The 21,620-nt window shown below is 37.0% G+C and overlaps 1 protein-coding gene across 4 annotated transcripts in view; it reads right to left on the bottom strand.

The window, feature by feature from the left end:
- The window catches only part of LOC124721359 (ATP-dependent helicase brm), a 439,280-nt gene extending 421,295 nt beyond the window's left edge, over nt 1–17,985 (bottom strand). For 3 of the 4 annotated variants that reach the window (XM_047246290.1, XM_047246292.1, XM_047246291.1), the window contains exon 1: nt 17,857–17,985. The gene's annotated coding sequence lies outside the window, so the exon portion shown is untranslated. The remainder of the gene's footprint in view (nt 1–17,856) is intronic. The other variant, XM_047246293.1, reaches the window with a different exon arrangement.
- Between the last annotated feature and the right edge of the window lie 3,635 nt (nt 17,986–21,620).

Raw genomic sequence — 21,620 nt, 5'->3', positions numbered from 1 at the left:
CTTTTCCAACTATGCTACCCAGAAGTTGGTTGGACACCATGCCAGTATATTCATAACTGGCGATGGTCCAACTGAAGGTTAGAAGTTGGCTGGATGCCGTACTGGTATATTCTTTGTTGGTCATCATCTTAGTGAATGTAGACACTTAATGATTTTCTCAAAACTGAGAATACTTTCACCCAAACAGTTATAGCAGAACTTACTGTTTCATGTTTAACTCAAATCACAATGCAAATAGCGATTTTTCATTTACGCACAGTATAGTCAGGGATGAACTGCATTTCCCAACCTAATGCAGGCTGTAGCTCTGCACTTTATGAATGCCAACTGACTGGTACAGACGTTTAAAACAATGGCATAGCTAATACACCAAAGAGGAGTGTATGTCTCATATCTGATACAGATCCTGATCCCAGTATTTAAAACAAGATAGCTGCAGTGGAGTACACATGTGGAAATTCAAGATTTTGAGGGAGTCTGTGGATGCAAAACAAGGTATCCTGCTTCAGCTGCTTGGCATCTAGACAGACGCACAAAAATTTGCACATAATATAAGAAGACAATCCCAATAAAGTCTTTGGTAGTAGCTTTTATCTAAAAGTACCCAACAAAAAATACTAGGGTCATCTCTTAATGAAATATTTTGGCACTTACACAATGACATTTGTTGGCCCACAGAATACATAAAAATTTCCTACCTTCAGATTTCTTTAAAGGCCTTATGGGAGTAAACATTATACTTCACTGTGACCCATATAAATGAAACTGTTGTTGTTGTCTTCTGTCCAAAGACTGGTCTGATGCCACTCTATCCTGTGCAAGCCTCTTCATCTCCGAATAACTTCTACAAACTACATCTTTCTGAATGTGCTTACTGTATTCATCTCTTGATCTCCCTCTACATTTTTACCCCCCTCCCCCTTCCCCCCAAATACTAAACTGGCGATCCCTTGATGTCTCTGTTCTATCAACCGATCTCTTCTTTTGGTCAAGTAGTGCCAATTCCATTCATTACATCCCCAGTAGTAAGATAAGTGATAGGGCCAGTATTGCCTCAGGTGTTCCTACATTTCTCTGGAATTCAAACTGCTCTTCCCTGATGTCGGCTTCTACCAGTTTTTACATTCTTCAGTAAAGAACTTGTGTTAGTATTTTGCACCCATGACTTATGAAACTGATAGTTTGGTAATTTTCACACCTGTCAGCAACTGATTCCTTTGCAACTGGAATTACTTCATTCTTCTTGAAGTCTGAATTACACATCATTTATTGATTGTTGACTAATAATGTCAGATTTGTGGCAATATCGGTAGGATTAAATTTTCACCGCATCAGATCAATATCTTGGAAAGTGTAACTGCACAATTTATTTAAATTGGCCATGGTTCACATAGACTACTAAGTTAGTACAATTCCAACATTCGTAACTGTTTAAAAATCAGGTGGTATGGTAACACTATCCAATTCTGGGTTAACAAAAATGATGAAGCTAAGTCATATGAAGCTACAGAGTTGCATAAAAGTACGTTTCTCTGCTCAAAGGATATTGAAATAATTTGCTAATTTTTTGATTTATGAAGTTTTCTCTATGAACAGATTCAGTGCTCTCTTTCAGGGCATAAGCCAGTTTATCATTAACTTATGTTTGGACCTAAATATGGTTAACTCAGCAGCAACCTTGAAAACTGATGGCACAATTTTTTTTTATTTTTTTATTCCCCCCCTCCCCCAAAACTATACACTGTGCGTGGAAGGTTAAATTAAATACCCAGTTTTGTTTCATTACACCAGCGCAGTTCAACAATACTTGGAGCCATCACACCAGAACAATGTTGTATTTTATGGACACGTACTTGGAATTATTTTGTAAAATAGTGGGAAACAGAAATACCAGGCAGTCCTAGAAAGGAGCCACAGGACACTGATTTATGTTCCAATGGCAGATGAGATGCATTGTATATCATCATGAACTTGAAGTCAAAATTGTAAGAATTCATGGACTAATGGCCTAACAAGCCAAACAACATATTGTGACAAAAAATAAAAACACCTACAGCCGTCCTTATGATTTTAATTTATTTTGTTGTTACCAGTTTCAGGAGGAGGAGGAGGATATTAGTGTTTAATGTCCCGTTGACAATGAGGTCATTAGAGACGGAGCACAAGCTCGGATTAGGGAAGGATGGGGAAGGAAATCGGCCGTGTCCTTTCGAAGGAACCATCCCGACATTTGCCTGAAGTGATCTAGGGAAATCACGGAAAACCTAAATCAGGATGGCCGGATGCGGGATTGAACCGTCTTCCTCCTGAATGCGAGTCCAGTGTGCTAACCACTGCGCCACCTCGCTCGGTCTACCAGTTTCAATGCTTCATTGCGTCATCTTCAGGCTCTCTTTGATGCGGTACAGGTTGATATGATCCCCATGCATAATCCATCAGTTGCAGCATTACTGGATATGCACATAATGTGTCAGCACTCCATGATTGGATTGGCAGTTGGTGGTTGGGGTGCTGACACATTATCTGCGTATCCAGTAATGCTGCAACTGATGGTTATACATGGGGATCACATCAACCTGTACCACTTCAAAGAGAGCCTGAAGATGACGCAATGAAGTGTTGAAACTGGTAGTGACAAAATAAATTAAAATCATGACAGCTGTAGGTGTTTTTATTTTTTGTCACGACAGTAAACGGCCGTTGTCCCAGAGGCCTCCTGCTAAAAGGATGGACACACAAAAACAACATATTGCTCAAACCCACATTTTAACAAAAAATGACCAGTATGGTTAGGAAGAGAAATTATAGCTTGTACAGATGTCTGAGCATCATTCATAAATAGAAAAAATATTGGAAATAATGATGTTTAACAGCTTGTGTGAGGTTCAGAAATGATGTTTAATTTCAAAAACGCTTCTCAACTACATGTTTGCAGTTCATGACATGCATGAATCCAGCTGTATTAGTTATGCAACAAAAATACATACCATTAGTCGTTTGTAATGGTTTCTTGATAAGTTTCACTGGTAAAGTTTTGCAACTGATAAATTGTTCTCTGTCATCAGTTCCCACGATGATGAGATAAGCCCAAAACCAGTCTTCACAATAGGATTTTAACATAGCTGATATGTGTTCCTTCAAACAAAATGTCATTCATGAATTTCATTAACAGAACAGTTGGGGGTGATAATGTTGGCATTGGCTCACAGTAGATCTATGAAACAATATTAGGTAGCGTGCAAAGTATAAATGTAGGTGTAGAAGAAAGCCATATTGATGAAAGAGGTGATATTTTGGTTTAACATCTAATCAGTGACAATGTCATTAAGGTCACAGCACTACCTTGGACTGGACAAACAAATTTGCCATGTCTTACACAAATGTAACATAAATCTGTGTGGCAAAGGGTGGTTTGCACCTCCCTAAGGCAAGTCCGGTATCTACCTTAACCACCTCCATTATCTGGAAGTTTTACTTTTTCTTTGGGGTGGGGATGGGGGAGGTGGACAGAGCAGGGGGAGGAAGGCCACAGAAATAAATGATCCAAGACTGAAACATTGAATTTTTAGAACAGTACCTGTGAAATCAGTAGTGCAACACCTACAATTCAATCCAGTCAATGATTACACACAAGACCATCACCCTCAGTGATCAGTTGTCCAAACATTATCTGCAAAAACTGAACACTCAACTTGGCTGTAGGCATAAAAAATGGAACCAACAAGTACAACAGACATAATTTGAAATGCATATTAGGCCAAATGCAAAGTAATTTTTCTCATCTGTTTATCATTTATGCTTTGTTTCAATTTGAACCCATAATTTCCCCTTCATTTAGCTCTCATCTCCAATGTCTCAATACTGTTCTCAAACTTGAATACCACAAGTCAGCACACTGTCACTTCCGAACTGCTTCTGGAACATTGTCTCTATTGTGCTTGGAACAAGAATTTTCTACTCCAGCAGTGCACCTCTTACTCTTCCTGTTTACCCAGCTTTCTCCCCGTCACAAAAAAGAACTTATATAAAGTCCAAAGGCTAAATTTTTTAAATGTCTATGTTGCATTAGCCCGCTCAGCTTCAATCCCAATTGTCACTAACTAGAACGATTCAGCAGATAATCCTCCACTGACACAATTATTGCTAATTTATTTATTTTCACAGCAACATCAGAATCAAATCCTCATGCTGCGTACAGGGACATATATATGAGCCCCTACTTTCAAGTGGGGAACACAGTAGAAGTATAATTCATTTTTATCTGTAAGAGCTACCCATACAAATTCGAAAGCTGAGGATCGCTTTTATCAAGAGCTACATACAGTTGGGTCATTCCATGCCAAGTGGTCTAGAAGCTCCCACATGACCCCCATGGGTTTTGATGAAATTTTGTATGAACATTCACACATGTTCTCAATGAACACTGGTAAAGTTTCAGTTTCAGAAATTCAATACTTTCGGAGATACAGTCACTTGTTTAAGACCATAGCACAGCTTTCTATAGTGCGTCCTTGAATTTTCAGCAACTTTGAGATGAGATATCTCTGTAAGTATTTGCATGAAAGAAACAAAACTTGCCCATCTTATACAACTTTTAGAGCCCTTTAAAGTAAAATCTTAAGAAAAGGATTTCTGAGCAATTTTCATATAGATAATTTGAAGCAAAGTTGGACGAAAAAATAGCTGTTTTAAAAAAATGCGAACTTTAGTTTTTTATATCTCCAAAAGTAATTGTGGGATGTACATGAAACTTTGCACACCATAACTCACCAACACAAGGTCTTATAATATAAAATTTCATTCTCCTATAGCTTTCCATTATTTCACAAATCTAGGGTAAAGTTAACGATTTTTAAAAAAGTGCTAAAAATGGGTATTTTTAGTCAAATTTTTCAAAAAGGTGTTTTCTCCAAACTCTTCTAAACTATGGTCATTAGAAAGAGCATATTCTAAACTATCTAGAAAAGTGGATTTGGTTTTGCAATGCAAGCATATAAGGCCCTAAAAAGTAGCATCATCAAAGAGGCGCACTGGAAGATTGAACACATTTTTCTGGCACTCAAATTATACCTGAAATCTTTTATTCTGCCTTATACATGTTTATTAATGTCTGGGATAAGTGAAATAAGAAGTCCTGATGAATAGGACCTAGCTTAAGTTCGAATAGCAAAAGAATAAAAATAGAAACAATGTTTTTTCTTAATTGTCACCTCCCCCCCCCCCCCGCCCCAACTCTCTCTCTCTCTCTCTCTCTCTCTCTCTCTCTCTCTCTCTCACACACACACACACACACACACACACACACACACACACACACAATTATTATTAAGAATGAATGAAATCGAAAAATTGATTTGCATAATCATCTAATTATTAGTGGCCTGTTTAATGAACAACACCAGCTTACTGATGGAAAAGAAGTGTATAAATAAGTTGCTATGGTCCATGGTGGCTTAACCACTGCTAGTTTCATTTCACCTGAGAAAACCAGCATTCCCATTGCCGTAGGGGCCACGCCCGATAGCTTAGCAACAACAGCCACGGGTGGGTTTCTTTACCACAGGATCCCAAGCCTGATAAGGGTTTTTTTTACACAGGTTCCCAAGCCTGATAGTAAAATTATTTAAGTGCCCTGTGTAAAATTATAAGGCACTCTTGGGTTCCTTAGATTGTTTCCTCTAACCTATTTCAATTTTTGATATGCTACATTAATTTTCTGGTGAATATCAAGAGGAATGGTGTATTGCCGGCCAGACGAATTTACTGATGGAGCTGGAATAACTGCAATAATGTGGTGTTCCGGAACCCAGCACTTGTCACTTCTTGGTGGCCAGTAAAATGAATTTGCTGGACCATGTGGGTGCATAAAGTTTATTAATGCATCCCTTTGCTCTGTGGAGGTTTCTCAGATGTTCCCAATCCACCACACGTTTTCATAGATGCATGCAACATATTGTCCTGGTTGGAGAGCAGACATTAATATGCCTCCTTCATTACTGTGACCCATTTTAGCTAGAAAAGATGAACAATCATTTGAAACTCTGCTGACCTGAATTGTTGTTTCATCAATAGGTAAAAAGTGGTGATTTTCTCTAGTGCCTGCTACAGCTTGTCCAAGTTTAAACCTCTCTTCTTGTGACACAATATTTTTTTTTCAATTTCATCTTTACTGACGAAAACAAATTTAATTCTATTAATGTTTTCAGAGCAGAAGTGAAACAGATCTAGGGGAGTAAGAATTTGTCCATTAAGTGGCCGTTGCAAGCTTGCTCTTGCTGCTAACCACCTTATTGTACCTCCAATCCCATCACAAGGTGATTTCCCGTGACTAGTAGCAAAAAAATTCCATTCGGCTGTCATTCCAAAATCACTCTTATGATAGCACAAATTTAGGAAATTCTTGAAATTTTTATACTGAGCACTGGAGCCATCACTGAAATAATGAATGTGGGATATCTGTGCAAACCGTGCTTGTATATATTTGATGAGCTCCTTGATAAAAACGTGAACTGTAATAGTGTCATGCCGCAAACAATCACTGATAATGCAAAAACTTAAAGATTATACTTTCTCATTTTGACGAAAGTAGATAATAAATGGATGAATTGTTGCTTGACTATTGTCCCAGTGTAAGCCTTGCACAGCATCCTGAATGATAAAAGTATAATCTTCTGCAAAATCCATTAGGACAACAAGCTCTTCGTCTTTCAGATGACATTTAACGCCTTTAAGATGCAAGCTTTGATGCTTGGCAATGTAATGATGGCATGACAGACTACATATTTTATTTTTTACATTGTCAATAAATTCATCCACTACCATTTGCTTCGTGTCCAGCGTGGCCCGATCGGTATGTATCCATTGCTTCAACACAATAACTTCATGTGGCTCATGATCTAGGAAATAGCTGGCAATTTCAGATGCTATAGCTTCGGGCCCAGGACACCTTTCACAGCTATGTAGCATGCACTGTTTAGAGTTCAAACTGCAAACTGCCTTGCTGAGAATCTCCTTATAATTTTCACGTATACCAACTCCGCTAAGCATAAGCTTAACATTTTGGTGAATTGCACAGACGCAAACTGCATGCATTCCAGCTGATCCTACTGTTACACACCATTTGGGTCTAAGTTCACAAAACTTTGAGAACCCTATTTCTGGACCATTTATATTCTTACAGATAACATACATTTCTCGTACATTGCAAAGTAACAATCTTTTCTGCATGTATGTCTTTCTATCTAAAAGTCTAACTGAAATACTATCTTTTTTTCCAGGGCACACCCTACTATACTCATCATCTTCAAAAAAATTTCGCACTCTACTAGCAACTTCTGCTGGTAATTTCCTGCTTTGCCTATTTTCGGGAAGTGCCAGAATGCCCTTCTCTGTCTTAAGCTTCCGAGCATTCTTCACCATTCTTTCAGACACGCCGAACTGAGCTGCTGTTTGACTGACTGTCCAACTTACAGGTGCCAAGGTTAAAATTTGCATCTGTTCTTTATGACTTGCATTCTGCATCTTGGCTTTCACTTCAGTCAGCAAATGTGCATAGTTGGCACAGTTTCCACATTCCTTAATTTCACTAGCATCTTCAATTTGTCGGTTTACTCCCATTGCATTTACAATTCTGCTTTTAATCACATTTTGAGCCTTTTGAATTTTCTTCTTCACATGTTGGGGCTTATCTCTGTAGCTAACTGTTCTCTTGTTCCACAACCTCCTTGCCCAACTGAGCAGGAAGGTATGCTGTTCCCTTCTGCATCCATCCCTAATCAGTAACTAAATAATGTATTTGGCCTCTAAGTGCAAATTATAATCTGCTTAAATTTCAGACAAATTGCTACTGAATGAAATTATACACAATGTATAATACCAATGAAAAAATCTAATAAGAGATATATGCTATAAAAGACACAATCAAAACATTTTTTTGTAAATTAGATTACAAACTTTGATGGTCTTACAAATCACTTAACAAGCCGCACTCAGTCAAGAGAACCCACTCACTATGCTGCAAACACACCACTGAAATACTGATTGTTCAAACAAGGCTCACAATAATGAAACAATCTGATTGTTAAAGTAATTGTTGCCATTATATTTTCTATAAACAGTGAATCTTGTGCATTTTCTCTGTGAAACTAGTGGTTACATATTTACCAAGGTAGTAGGCTACATTTAAGTGTGATTAAATACAAAATTAAAACTCTTAGATGTTTAACCAACCAATTTCACATGTTTCCATAATAACTTAAAAACAAAAATTCAAAGGTTACAACACCTAGGTATTAAAATCTCTGCAATATTGATTGGAAAATTTACATCACTTGATGCATGATTCAAGCAAACCGATTCTTTTTTGGAAAAATGTTTTATGCAATTGAATCCAAAAATTAGGTCTTCATTTTCCACTTGTAAATATTTACAATTCTGAGAAGTACAAAAAATATGAAGCTACTATTCATTGAATTCTTTATGATCTCTCTCTCTCTCTCTCTCTCTCTTTTTTTACTAGTGAGAAGAGTTTTATGCAGCTGAACACTTACGATAAAAGCAGAAGGGCTACTTCTCATAGTTTTCAAGTTTTTCTGACAGTCTCATTGTCTATTTACCAGATCTTTTTACTTCAATTATTCAAGGCACTAATAAACATTTATTAGGCATAATAAAAGGTTTCAGGTATAATTTGAGTGCCAGAAAAATGTGTTCAAACTTCCAGTGCGCCTCTTTGATGATGGTACTCTTTAGGGCCTTACATGCTTGCATTGCAAAACCAAATCCACTTTTCTAGATAGTTTAGAATATGCTCTTTCTAATGACCATAGTTTAGAAGAGTTTGGAGAAAACACTTTTTTGAAAAATTTGACTAAAAATACCCATTTTAGCACTTTTTGAAAAATAGTCAACTTCACCCTATATTTGTGAAATAATGGAAAGCAATAGGAGAATAAAATTTTATATTCTGAGACCTTGTGTTGGTGAGTTATGGTGTGCAAAGTTTCATGTACATCCCACAATTACTTATGGAGATATAAAAAACTAAAGTTCGCATTTTTTTAAAACAGCTATTTTTTCGCCCAACTTTGCTTCAAATTATCTATATGAAAATTGCTCAGAAATCCTTTTCTTAAGATTTTACTTTAAAGGGCTCTAAAAGTTGTATGAGATGGCCAAGTTTTGTTTCTTTCATGCAAATACTTACAGAGATATCTCATCTCAAAGTTGCTGAAAATTCAAGGACGCACTATAGAAAGCTGTGCTATGGTCTTAAACAAGTGACTGTATCTCCGAAAGTATTGAATTTCTGAAACTGAAACTTTACCAGTGTTCATTGAGAACATGTGTGAATGTTCATACAAAATTTCATCAAAATCCATGATGGTCATGTGGGAACATTTCTCGATATTAAACCACTTGGCAAGGAATTGCCCAGTTACCAATTATGTATAAGAGTTATAGTTCAAGGTAAAGAAAGAAGAAGACTAATTAGTAGGTAGGTATTGTATCAAAGGGGACACACACACACACACACACACACACACACACACACACACAGTATGCCACCACACAATCTGTCCTGCATGAACCATGCACTCACTGGTGAAACATTCCTATTTCAATCTCTTGTTGCACCTCCCCTCTCAAGCTATCACCCAATCTTCCCTTGCCCACCATGTTTCCTCTCATATCATCAGACATAGGTGACAGAGCTGAGAGTTAGTTTGGACTGCTGAACAATGTCAAGCATGATGCATGTTTTGTGCTCCAAGGAAGGACATTTTCCAAAAAATTAGTGACAATTTCAATCTCATTTGTGTGCTTCCCAACCTGTCACCAACCCATTTTCAGTAATTTTGAACAGTTTTTTTATTATTTTTTTAAATCCATATGGGCGCAGTATTTATCTGAAATTTTTATAAGCATATAATGTTTATCTTCAAAACAATGAAAAGGTCATAATGGAATAACACCACTGAAAGGGTAGATTGCTACTCATAACACAGACGAGGCTTTGAGTTTGCTGACAGACACAACAAAAAACAATACTAGAAATATTTAAGCTTTTGGACAAGATCCTTCCTCAGAATTAGAGCTCTCAAACATTCACACACACACATATACGATTACTGTCTCTGGGCACTAAGGCCTGACTGAACTCAGTGCCTGAAGACAGAGGCCATGCTAGTGATAATTGTTCTTGTGTGAGAGTTTTTCCACTTCCAAACAAAAACTTTGTCCACAATCCGAAATATATCTAGTATTATTTTCATTGTGCCTGTGTGTGACTCAATGCTCCCTCTTTGCAGTGAGCACCAATTTATTCCTTCCACTGAGAGAAAACAGTTATACAAAACAGTAATAGATAAATCACATCTCCAAATCATCTAAAAACAAGGAAGGGGGGACCATGGGGAAATGTTCTGTTCACAACGAAATCAAACTCAAATTGGAGAGGCATGGGGAAGGAAATCAGACATGTCCTCCCTCACAATAACAACCTCAGCTCATTAGTTTGTTAGTTGGTTGCTTGTTCCATTGATCAATCGCACGGTATGGTAGCCGTTATGATGTGGAATGTATCAAGTGCACAAGAAATTTACATATGAAACAACATTTTTCATACATATATATATATATATATATATATATATATATATATATATATATATGAATGGAAACATTCCACGTGGGAAAAATATATATATATATATATATATATATATATATATATATATATATATATATATACACACACACACGGATGGATATGTGTGTGTGTGTGTGTGTGTGTGTGTGTGTGTGTGTGTGTGTGTGGGATTGGAATGACTCCTTACCCTCTCCCTTAAAACCCACATCCTTTCGTCTTTCCCTCTCCTTCCCTCTTTCCTGACCAAGCAACCGTTGGTTGCGAAAGCTAGAATTTTGTGTGTATGTTTGTGTGTCTATAGACGTGCCAGCGCTTTCGTTTGGTAAGTCACATCATATTTGTTTTTAGCTATATATTTACCCCACTCCCTTAAATGGCACAAAATGCATATACTATATTTACAGATTTATTTATTCCTATTCAAGAATTCATCTATGGTGTAGAAGGAGTTGTCAAGGATATACGATTTCAATTTATTTTTGAAGCTATTACTGCTGTCTGTCAGACACTTTATTTCATCTGGAAATTTATCAAAAATTTTTATAGCACCATATTTTACCCCTTTCTGTGCCAAAGATAGGTTGAGTAAAGGATAGTGTAAGTCTTTCTTTTTTCTGGTATTATAATCATTAATGTCACTGTTGTTTTTAAACTGGTCCATGTTGTTGAGAACAAATTTCATTAGTGAGTAAATGTACTGTGAGGCCGTTGTAAGAATTCCCAATATTTTAAAAAGATGCCTACAAGATGTGCGACTATGAACCGCACACATTATTCTAACCACTTTCTTCTGAGCAGTGAATACTTTTTGTCTAAATGTTGTGTTACCCCAAAATATTATTCTGTACGACATCAGAGAGTGAAAGTATGCAAAGTATGTTAGCTTACTAATATCTGTATCCTCAAAATTGGCAATTATTCTGATTGCAAAAGTTGCTGAACCTAGTCGCTTTAGAAGATCCAAAATATGAATTTTCCAATTAAGATTCTCATCTATATGTACACCCAAAAATTTAGTATGCTCTACCATGTCTACTGATTTCTGTTGTGTTATATTTATTGAAGAAACTGTACATTTTGCAGCAGAAAATTGGATGTACTGTTTTGTTAAATTTTTTTTGTTCCCCCCCCCCCCCCCCCCAAAGTTTACAGAAAGCCCATTTGCAGAAAACCAATTAATGACTTTTCCAAAGACCTTATTTGTATCATTTTCAATTGGAGTCTCTTTTTCTGCATTAATAATGATGCTTGTATCATCAGCAAACAGTGTTTCAGATAGGAAGGGAGGTCGTTCACATATATCAAGAACAGAAGAGGACCCATGATTGACCCTGTGGAACACCTAATGTAATTTCACCCCAGTTAGATGAAGTGGAAAACTTATTTAAATCACTTGACCCATATAAGGAAACTTTTTGCTTCCTGTTCTGTAGGTATGACTTAAACCACTCATATGCTATTCCATTTATACCATAGAATTGTAATTTCTGTAACATAATGTCATGGTTCACATAATCAAATGCTTTGAACAAGTCACAGAAAAATTCCTATTGGTGACATTTTATTATTTAAAGACTCTATTATGTGGACAGAGAAATTGTATATTGCTGTCTCAGTTGAACAGCATTTCTGAAATCTGAACTGTGATTTGCCAAGTATCCCATTACTGTTGAGATGACTAACCCCTCTTGAGTACATTACTTTCTCGAAGGTTTTTGAAAATGCTGTAAGCAAGGATACTGGCCAATAATTATTGACATCTGTGGTGTCCCCCTTTTTGTAGAGAGGCCTGACAATGGCATATTTTAACCTGTCTGGGAAAATACCTTGAGTTAGTGATGCATTACATATGTGACTCAGAACATCAGCTGTAATTGCTCCACATTGTTTTAATATCTTAATAGAGATGTCATCTACTCCAATAGAACATTTATTTTTCAAAGATTTAATAATTTTACTTATTTCAGAAGAGGTTGTTAGGTGAAACTTAATCTGACTAAATATTTTCAAAACAGACTCTTCCATGTACTGCCTGGCTTTTTCTTTTGAACTTCACCAATTTTTTGTCCTACACTTAAGAAATGGTTGTTAAATACAGTAGCTTGTGTACTGTTGGTTAGGATGGTCTCGTTCTCTTTAATAGTAATACTACCTACCCCAGTGGTTACTTTCCCTGTCAACATTACATATTGATTTGATTTTATTGTTGGAGTTGTTAATTTCTTCTCTAACATATATATTTCTAGATATCCTTACAACTTTTCTCAGTATGTTACAATAATTTTTATAGTATAAAAGTACTTCTGGATCTTTACTAGTTCTTGCTGTCTCATACAGTTTTCTTTTTTTCTTGAAGACACTTTAATACCAGTTGTAATCCACGGTTTCTTTGAAAAGTGCGTGGTGTTACATTTAGTAATTTTCTTTAGGAAACAATGTTCAAAAAGGGATATAAATTTATCAAGAAATATGTTGCATTTATCATCAGCATTTGGCTCATTATATACATCTCCCCAATTAACACTTCTTAAGCTTTCTCTGAAGTTCTCTATAGATACCGGGTTGAGCGACCTCACACTTTTACATAATGGTTTCCGAACTGTACACCCTGTTGGGTTTTGAAAGTTAATCAGTTGTGCTTCATGGTCTGACAATCCATTTACCACAGGGAAAGCATGTGTTTGTTCTACATCCTCTTTCTGTACAAATACATTATCTATTAGCGTGCTACTGTCTTGAGCTATATGTGTAGGGAAATTGATCACTGATTCTAATTTATATGTTGTTAATAACACTTCTAGTTTGTTTTTCCTATCGGAATTACTTAGAAAGTTTACACTGAAATCACCACAGATTAATAACTTTCTTTCTGTCTGACAGACAACATAACAGAGTGTCAAACTTTTTTATGAACAGCTCCCAATCTCCTAATGGGGACCTGTACACAGTTGCTAATGTAAATATTACATTATGTAGCTGAAGCTCACATGCACAAACATCAAAGTGCTCATCAACACAAAATTTGCTTACTTCTACAGTTTTACTTTTATACCCTTGTTTTATGAAAATGGCAACTCCTCCTTTATCCATCCTAGATCTACAAGTGTAAGCTGCTGAATTATACCCACTTATACTGACACTATCCATGACCATAGTTACATGGTGTTCAGACAGACAGAGTAGGCCCCTATATCAATCTCATTCTTATTTTTGAGATCATCTAAACACACTAATAGCTCATCTACTTTATTTTTTATTCCCCTGATATTTTGATGAAGTAAGTTGATACTGCCCTTAGCTTTACCCCTATTTACTGTACATGAAGTTTCTTTTATTCTATTTATCTTGATTGTCATCTTTCTGGACTTTGACTTTAACCTAAAAAAAACCTGTCTGCCTGGACCCATTAACCACAGGGATCAACCTTTGTATGACTGTGGACCCCCTTACAGTTTCTGCTAATAGAGAAACTAAATTACTGTTCCCCATCCTAATCAAGTGCAGGCCATGTGTAGTGTATCCCCACCTACCAATAGCATTTACTGGAACAACACTTATGTGAGATTTTGCCAGTGTCTGAAGCATCATGTTCAGCTCAGGGTTAACATGCCTTGCAGCAGTGTTTACCCAGGGTTGATCATGGCGCTGAAAGACCTCCACAAACCCCACATTTGTGTGCTCAGTTTCTGCTCCTGTTTTATCCAGGTCACTCCTAATACTGTATCTTGGATCCATAGCCAGGCTGTTTCCTGCTCATCCAACTATAATTACCTGATCTTCCTTCTCAAAGTCCCTGCATAGCTGGCCTAAGTTTTCTGGCACCTGGCTGAGGCTGGCACTTGGTTTTACAAAACTTGTGTTCTGGTACCCAGCATTCAGTTCAAGTGATTCATGGAAAGCACAATTTGAACTCAAAACTCAGACATTGTGCCACCTCAGCAAGTTAAAATTAAAAGACAGGACATGCTCTAAAGGCAAGAATCTCTAATACAGAAAAAACAATTGTAGTACAGAGATCTACGTAATTTTCAAAACTCGCTGCCTTATAAGTTGCAGAGAATCAATTCACGGTTTTACTTCAATCAACAAATACAGCCTTTAAAAATGGTTGAAGAACTATCCATTAATAAACATAAATTATGTAAGGAGGTTGATTAACTAATAAACTGCTGAGAATTTGGCCAAATATTTAGAATGGTAGTCATCTGTTAATTATTAAAAAAAAAGATGTGTAAGTGCAAAAAATTGCACCACACACACACACACACACACACACACACACACACACACACACTCTTTCTCTCTTTCACTCGCTCTCTAATGCAGTTGTGCAAATTGTCAATGATCACTCTTTTCCTTAACGCTTAGAGGAAAAAAAAGTTCCCCACAACTCAGGATCCAAACAAAGAGTTCCAGCTCACCAATCTCAATTTGTTGACTCATCAATATACATGTTACTGATTCTTTATTCAAAGGAAATGGGCCCATGGACTATATCCTTGACAACCACCAGAAACTGAAAAATCAATCCAAATACAAATAACTTCAAAGATGGAAATGACAAAATAGGACCAAACAACAAGGACAATTGTGAAACACTATCAAAAAATTTTGACAGGCTCTTAAACTCTCCAGTTTCAACAGTTAAATTGGAATTTCCAGCAATACCACAAAATCTAGGGGAAGATTTCCCACCAACAGAGCAAGAAATTCATGAAGCACTCAAATCATGCAAAAACAACAAAGCGAGTAGTAAAGACTCCATTACAGCAGAATTATTGAAATGGTCGGAACCAAAGATTATAAATGATCTGCAACATCTGGAAAACTGAAAATAGCATTAACCCACCCACTACATAAAAAGGGAGACAAACAAAATGTCAAAAATTTCATAGGAGTGTCACTTCCACAAGTGGCATACAAAATATTATCAAAAATTCTCCTGGACAGAGTTGTAGAAACTTTACACAAACAATTAGGAGAGTATCCGGGATATTTTTGAAAGGAAAGATCCTGCACAGAACAATTTCTAACTTAAAATCAATAATTCACCACAGAATGTTAACCAGCAAACCTATAATAGTATCATTTCTTGATTTCAAAAAAATATTTGATTCAGTAGACAGAGAAACAATAGATAAAATCATTTGAGAATCTGGTGCTGAAGCAAAGTTGGCAAACATAATTTGTGAAACTAAGTTAAATTAATAGGAGAAATATCTCAGCCATTTGAAATAAAAACTGGTTTTAGATAAGGGGATGGTTTATTGCCTTTACTGTTTAGCTGTGTTCTAGAGAAAATTGTAAGAATCTGGAGTTTGGAGCTCAAGAATCACAAAACTGAACAAATAATTCTAGGAAGGAAAGCAAATGGAATTAAGGTATACTGCATGGCTTTCGCAGACAATTTTGCAATGCTTTCAGAAAATCTGACAGACACAGTTATTCAAATAAATTAGCTTGAAGAAATACTAAACAGAACTAGTCTCAAAATTTTAACTGAAAAAACAAAATTCAAAACAAACATAAAAAATGCACAAAAATTCATGGAAAACAGAAATAGGTAAAAAAAGAGCAAGTAAGTAAACTCAAATACCTTGGAGAAACTATGCAACAGAATGGACTAGAATGGTTTGCAGTGGATGTAAGAGATAACCAAACAGAGTGAGCATATTACTTGACAAAGAATATTGACAACACAAAATGCATAGCTAAAAAAAAAAAAAAAAACAGTAACTCTATACCACAGTGGTATGGCTACAATGTTTATATGGATATGAATGCTTAACAATGAACTATAAGCGGGACAGCATAAGAGGAACTTGAAAGATGTATAGGCCTCGTCAGAACAATAATAGGTGAAATACAAACTATATATGGCTGGAAAATGAGAAACAATGAGGAGATTTACAAAAATATTGAGAAAATATCAGAAGTAATGACTAAACGAAGATTAATCCTTTCTGTACACCTATACCAGATGAATGAGAACAAGCTCACAAAACAAATATTCCTGTATTTCTGGAAGAAGAAATCTACAATAGCATGGATTACAGAAATAAGAAAAGATCTAGAAAGAAATAATATCAAAGAATCAGTGGATGGAAGAAAGGAAATGACAAAATGGGAAGAAGATGAAAGAGAAGTGGAAAAATAGAAAACAACAAGGAAAGAGGAGGAACTGAGACTGTTCTGTGATCCTAGTTGGTCGGCAGAGATTTTAAAAAACACGCTTGTGATAGAAACCATTGGAAGAAAAGATTACCATATAATTATATGATGCAACACTTTCGAAATGTTGAGAATTTCTTTCAATCACAAGGTAAACACTGTCATCCGCTCACAGTGTGTGTTATAATAAACATATTAATAACACAGCTGAAGTAACACTATTACAGATAAAAGCTGCGTACATACTATTTCGTATCCCACATATAACTGTGTTCCTATGGCAGATCACAGATTACTGTGATGTAATCAATATTCTGAAAATCCTACAGTCCCACGGAAGTTTGGTAAAACAAGGCTCTCACCGTAACAGATCATATCCCAATAAGTATATTGTGATATCCGATGAGTAGCTCTGGTGACTTACGCAACACGTCTACTCAATCTATATTTGATCAAATTGAAAGCATAGACACAAGCTTTGCTCCAAGTAAGACACCGGTAAACTGCCTATAGGTTCCATCACTGAGGCTGCAAAAAAAACTATTACGTTTCTATAGTGTGATACTCTGGACTAGATACTACTTCGAGGAACCTATTTCATGCACTCTGCGGCTGTAAAGAATGCATCTAACTTTACGGCGGTGTTTATAGAAATGTTTACTAAAATTCATTCGAAATAAGATTTTTGGAGGACCTATATTATGATCTAGTATAATGTAATGTACGATTCCCAAATATTTGTTCAACACTTTCACGCCCAATTACATATCTGCTGAAATGCCACGAAGCACAGTGCTGTTTTCTCACCTTGTTTCGTTACTTAAAATGGTAAAAATTTGCCTAGCATACACGTATGTGATAGTACCAAAATTACCAGTGTCTTACTTGTAACAAAAACACAGTCACTGAGTTTAGTAAAATTAGACGGTACGTTCACTAACTCGCCAGCTATATTGATTTCACTTAAAATTGATTCAGTAAAATATAGTAAGCAAGGAGTCTCATTTCAAAATATTTACTCTGTGTTTACGCACCTAGTATGAGTGGCTGACTGACAGCGGAGAAAGTTTATACACAGCACTAACACTTGACACCATATCGCAACACAAACAAAAACAACACAGTCAACTACAAGCAACGCAACCGACACACCAAACGACTTCCCAAAGTGCGATCGATACCAGAGTTACAGCTATTGGCAAGGGACTCCACAGTATACTGAATCCATAGATGATTAATAATAGAAGGCCACGATAAGCCACAGGACACTTTTTCTTCCAAAAAGGTCAACAGTACTTTAGCACACTCTATATTATTTTAGTAATTCAGAAACATATGTAGTTTTCTTTTTAGAAGGAAGATTATGGCGTGGTGCCCAATTAGAGTCACTGTTATATATTGTTGTATAAAATGAAGAGCCGAGGCATGAAGCCCACAAGCAAAACAACCTTCTTATGTACGTGAAAAAATTAATAGATATCTCAATGAACCAACAGACTCACTCTATTTATATGCTGGATGTAAATCGCGAAATTTTCGGAACATTAGGCAATGCCAAAAATAATGTTGCAAACCGTATTTCCGCGGGCCATATACTTAAATGAAACAGAAAGCAATTGTTCCACTGTGGGCAGCCAAGGGAGCCCGGAAACATTGCCACACTGTTTGAACGAGATAGCAATACAAGACTGCCTCACGGCGCCTATCGGGCCCTATCTGTATCGTTCATACCGATCGGTGCGGTAGGTTACTCGTAGTGAGGTCTTTTTCGGTTCTTTATCCGAAGTTGCTATTCTGTAAGCTTCTGAGACCTGTTACCGATCAGTCCGCCCGCCGATTTTTGGTCAACTGTGCCAAGAGGTTTTAGGTTTCGGTATGGCCCACTCGGTCGGTTCGGTGTGATTTATTTACACCTAGTATTTGTTATTTTAGGCATATTGAGTGGTTTTAACTTCGGATTTAGTGATTGCGTCACTGAAGAATCACCAGGATGCATCTGGGTGGAAAGTGAGTTCATAATAGACTGTTTTCCTTTGTTAGAAAGATGGTTTGTGTTGTTGTTACTGTGAGTGGTTGTTGTTGTTATGGTCTTCAGTCCTGAGACTGGTTTGATGCAGCTCTCCACGCTACTCTATCCTGTGCTACCCTCTTCATCTCCCAGTACCTACTGCAACCTGCATCCTTCTCGATCTGCTTGGTGTATTCATCTATTGGTCTCCCTCTACGATTTTTACCGTCCACGCTGCCCTCTAATACTAAATTGGTGATCCCTTGATGCCTCAGGACATGTCCTACCAACCGATCCCTTCTTCTAGTCAAGTTGTGCCACAAACTTCTCTTCTCCCCACTCCTATTCAACACCTCCTCATTAGTTATGTGATCTACCCATCTAATCTTCAGCATTCTTCTATAGCACCACATTTCGAAAGTTTCTATTCTCTTCTTGTCTAAACTTTTTATCGTCCATGTTTCACTTCCATACATGGCTACACTCCATACAAATACTTTCAGAAACGACTTCCTAACACTTAAATCAATACTCGATGTTAACAAATTTCTCCTCTTCATAAACGCTTTCCTTCCCATTGCCAGTCAACATTTTACATCCTCTCTACTTCGACCATCATCAGTTATTTTGCTCCCCAAATAGCAAAACTCATTTACTACTTTAAGTGTCTCATTTCCTAATCTAATACCCTCAACATCACCCGACTTAATTCGACTACATTCCATTATCCTTGTTTTGCTTATGTTGATGTTCATCTTATATCCTCCCTTCAAGACACTATCCATTCCGTTCAACTGCTCTTCCAAGTCCTTTGCTGTCTCTGCCAGAATTACAATGTCATCGGCTAACCTCAAAGTTTTTATTTTTTCTCCATGGATTTTAGTACCTACTCTGAATTTTTCTTTTGTTTCCTTCACTGTATGCTCAGTATACAGATTGAATAACATTGGGGCGAGGCTACAACCTTGTCTCACTCCCTTCCCAACCACTGCTTCCCTTTCATGCCCCTCAACTCTTATAACTGCCATTTCGTTTCTATACAAATTGTAAATAGCCTTTCGCTCCCTGTATTTTACCCCTGCCACCTTCAGAATTTGAAAGAGAGTATTCCAGTCAACATTGTCAAAAGCTTTCTCTAAGTCTACAAATGCTAGAAACGTAGGTTTACCTTCCTTAATCTAGCTTCTAAGCTAAACCGTAGGGTCAGTATTGCCTATATACTCCTTCCACCTTCCTGCTTTCCCTTCTTTGCTTAGAACTGGGTTTCCATCAGAGCTCTTGATATTCATATAAGTGGTTCTCTTTTCTCCAAAGGTCTCTTTAATTTTCCTGTAGGCAGTATCGATCTTACCCCTAGTGAGATAAGCCTCTACATCCATACATTTGTCCTCTAGCCATCCCTGCTTAGCCATTTTGCACTTCCTTTCGATCTCATTTTTGAGACGTTTGTATTCCTTTTTGCCTGCTTCATTTACTGCATTTTTATATTTTCTCCTTTCATCAATTAAATCCAGTATCTCTTCTGTTACCCAAGGATTTCTACTAACCCTCGTCTTTTTACCTACTTGATCCTCTGCTGCCTTCACTACTTCATTCCTCAAAGCTACTCATTCTTCTTCTACTGTATTTCTTTTCCTTATTCCTGCCATTTGTTCCCTTACGCTCTACCTGAAACTCTGTACAACCTCTGGTTTAGTCAGTTTATCCAGGTCCCGTCTTCTTAAATTCCCACCTTTTTGCAATTTCTTCAGTTTTAATCTACAGTTCATAACCAATAGATTGTGGTCAGAGTCCACATCTGCCCCTGGAAATGTCTTACAATTTAAAACCTGGTTCCTAAATCTCTGTCTTACCATTATATAATCTATCTGAAATCTGTCAGTATCTCCAGGTTTCTTCCATGTATACAACCTTCTTTTATGATTCTTGAACCAAGTGTTAGCTATGATTAAGTTGTGCTCTGTGCAAAATTCTACCAGGTGGCTTCCTCTTTCATTTCTTAGCCCCAATCCATATTCACCTACTACGTTTCCTTCTCTCCCTTTTTCCTACTACCGAATTCCAGTCACCCATGACTGTTAAATTTTCGTCTCCCTTCACTATCTGAATAATTTCTTTTATTTCATCATACATTTCTTCAATTTCTTCGTCATCTGCAGAGCTAGTTGGCATATAGACTTGTACTACTGTAGCAGGCGTGGGCTTTGTGTCTATCTTGGCCACAATAATGCGTTCACTATGCTGTTTGTAGTAGCTTACCAGCATTCCTATTTTTTTTTATTCATTATTAAACTTACTCCTGCATTACCCCTATTTGATTTTGTATTTATAATCCTGTATTCACCTGACCAAAAGTCTTGTTACTCCTGCCACCGAACTTCACTAATTCCCACTATATCTAACTTTAACCTATCCATTTCCCTTTTTAAATTTTCTAACCTACCTGCCCGATAAGGGACCTGACATTCCACGCTCCGATCTGTAGAACACCAGTTTTCTTTCTCCTGATAACGACGTCCTCTTGCGTAGTCCCCACCCGGAGATCCGATTGGAGGACTATTTTACCTCCAGAATATTTTACCCAAGAGGACGCCGTCATCATTAACCATACAGTAAAGCTGCAAGCCCTTGGGAAAAATTATGGCTGTAGTTTCCCCTTGGTTTCAACTGTTCGCAGTACCAGCACAGCAAGGCCGTTTTGGTTAGTGTTACAAGGCCAGATCAGTCAATCATCCAGCCTGTGCCCCTGCAACTACTGAAAAGGCTGCTGCCCCTCTTCAGGAACCACGC

Source organism: Schistocerca piceifrons, chromosome X (assembly GCF_021461385.2).
Source record: "Schistocerca piceifrons isolate TAMUIC-IGC-003096 chromosome X, iqSchPice1.1, whole genome shotgun sequence".
Lineage (NCBI taxonomy): Eukaryota > Metazoa > Arthropoda > Insecta > Orthoptera > Acrididae > Schistocerca > Schistocerca piceifrons.
The sequence above is the reverse complement of the archived record's forward strand: the minus strand, read 5'-3'. Positions and strand labels throughout refer to the sequence as shown.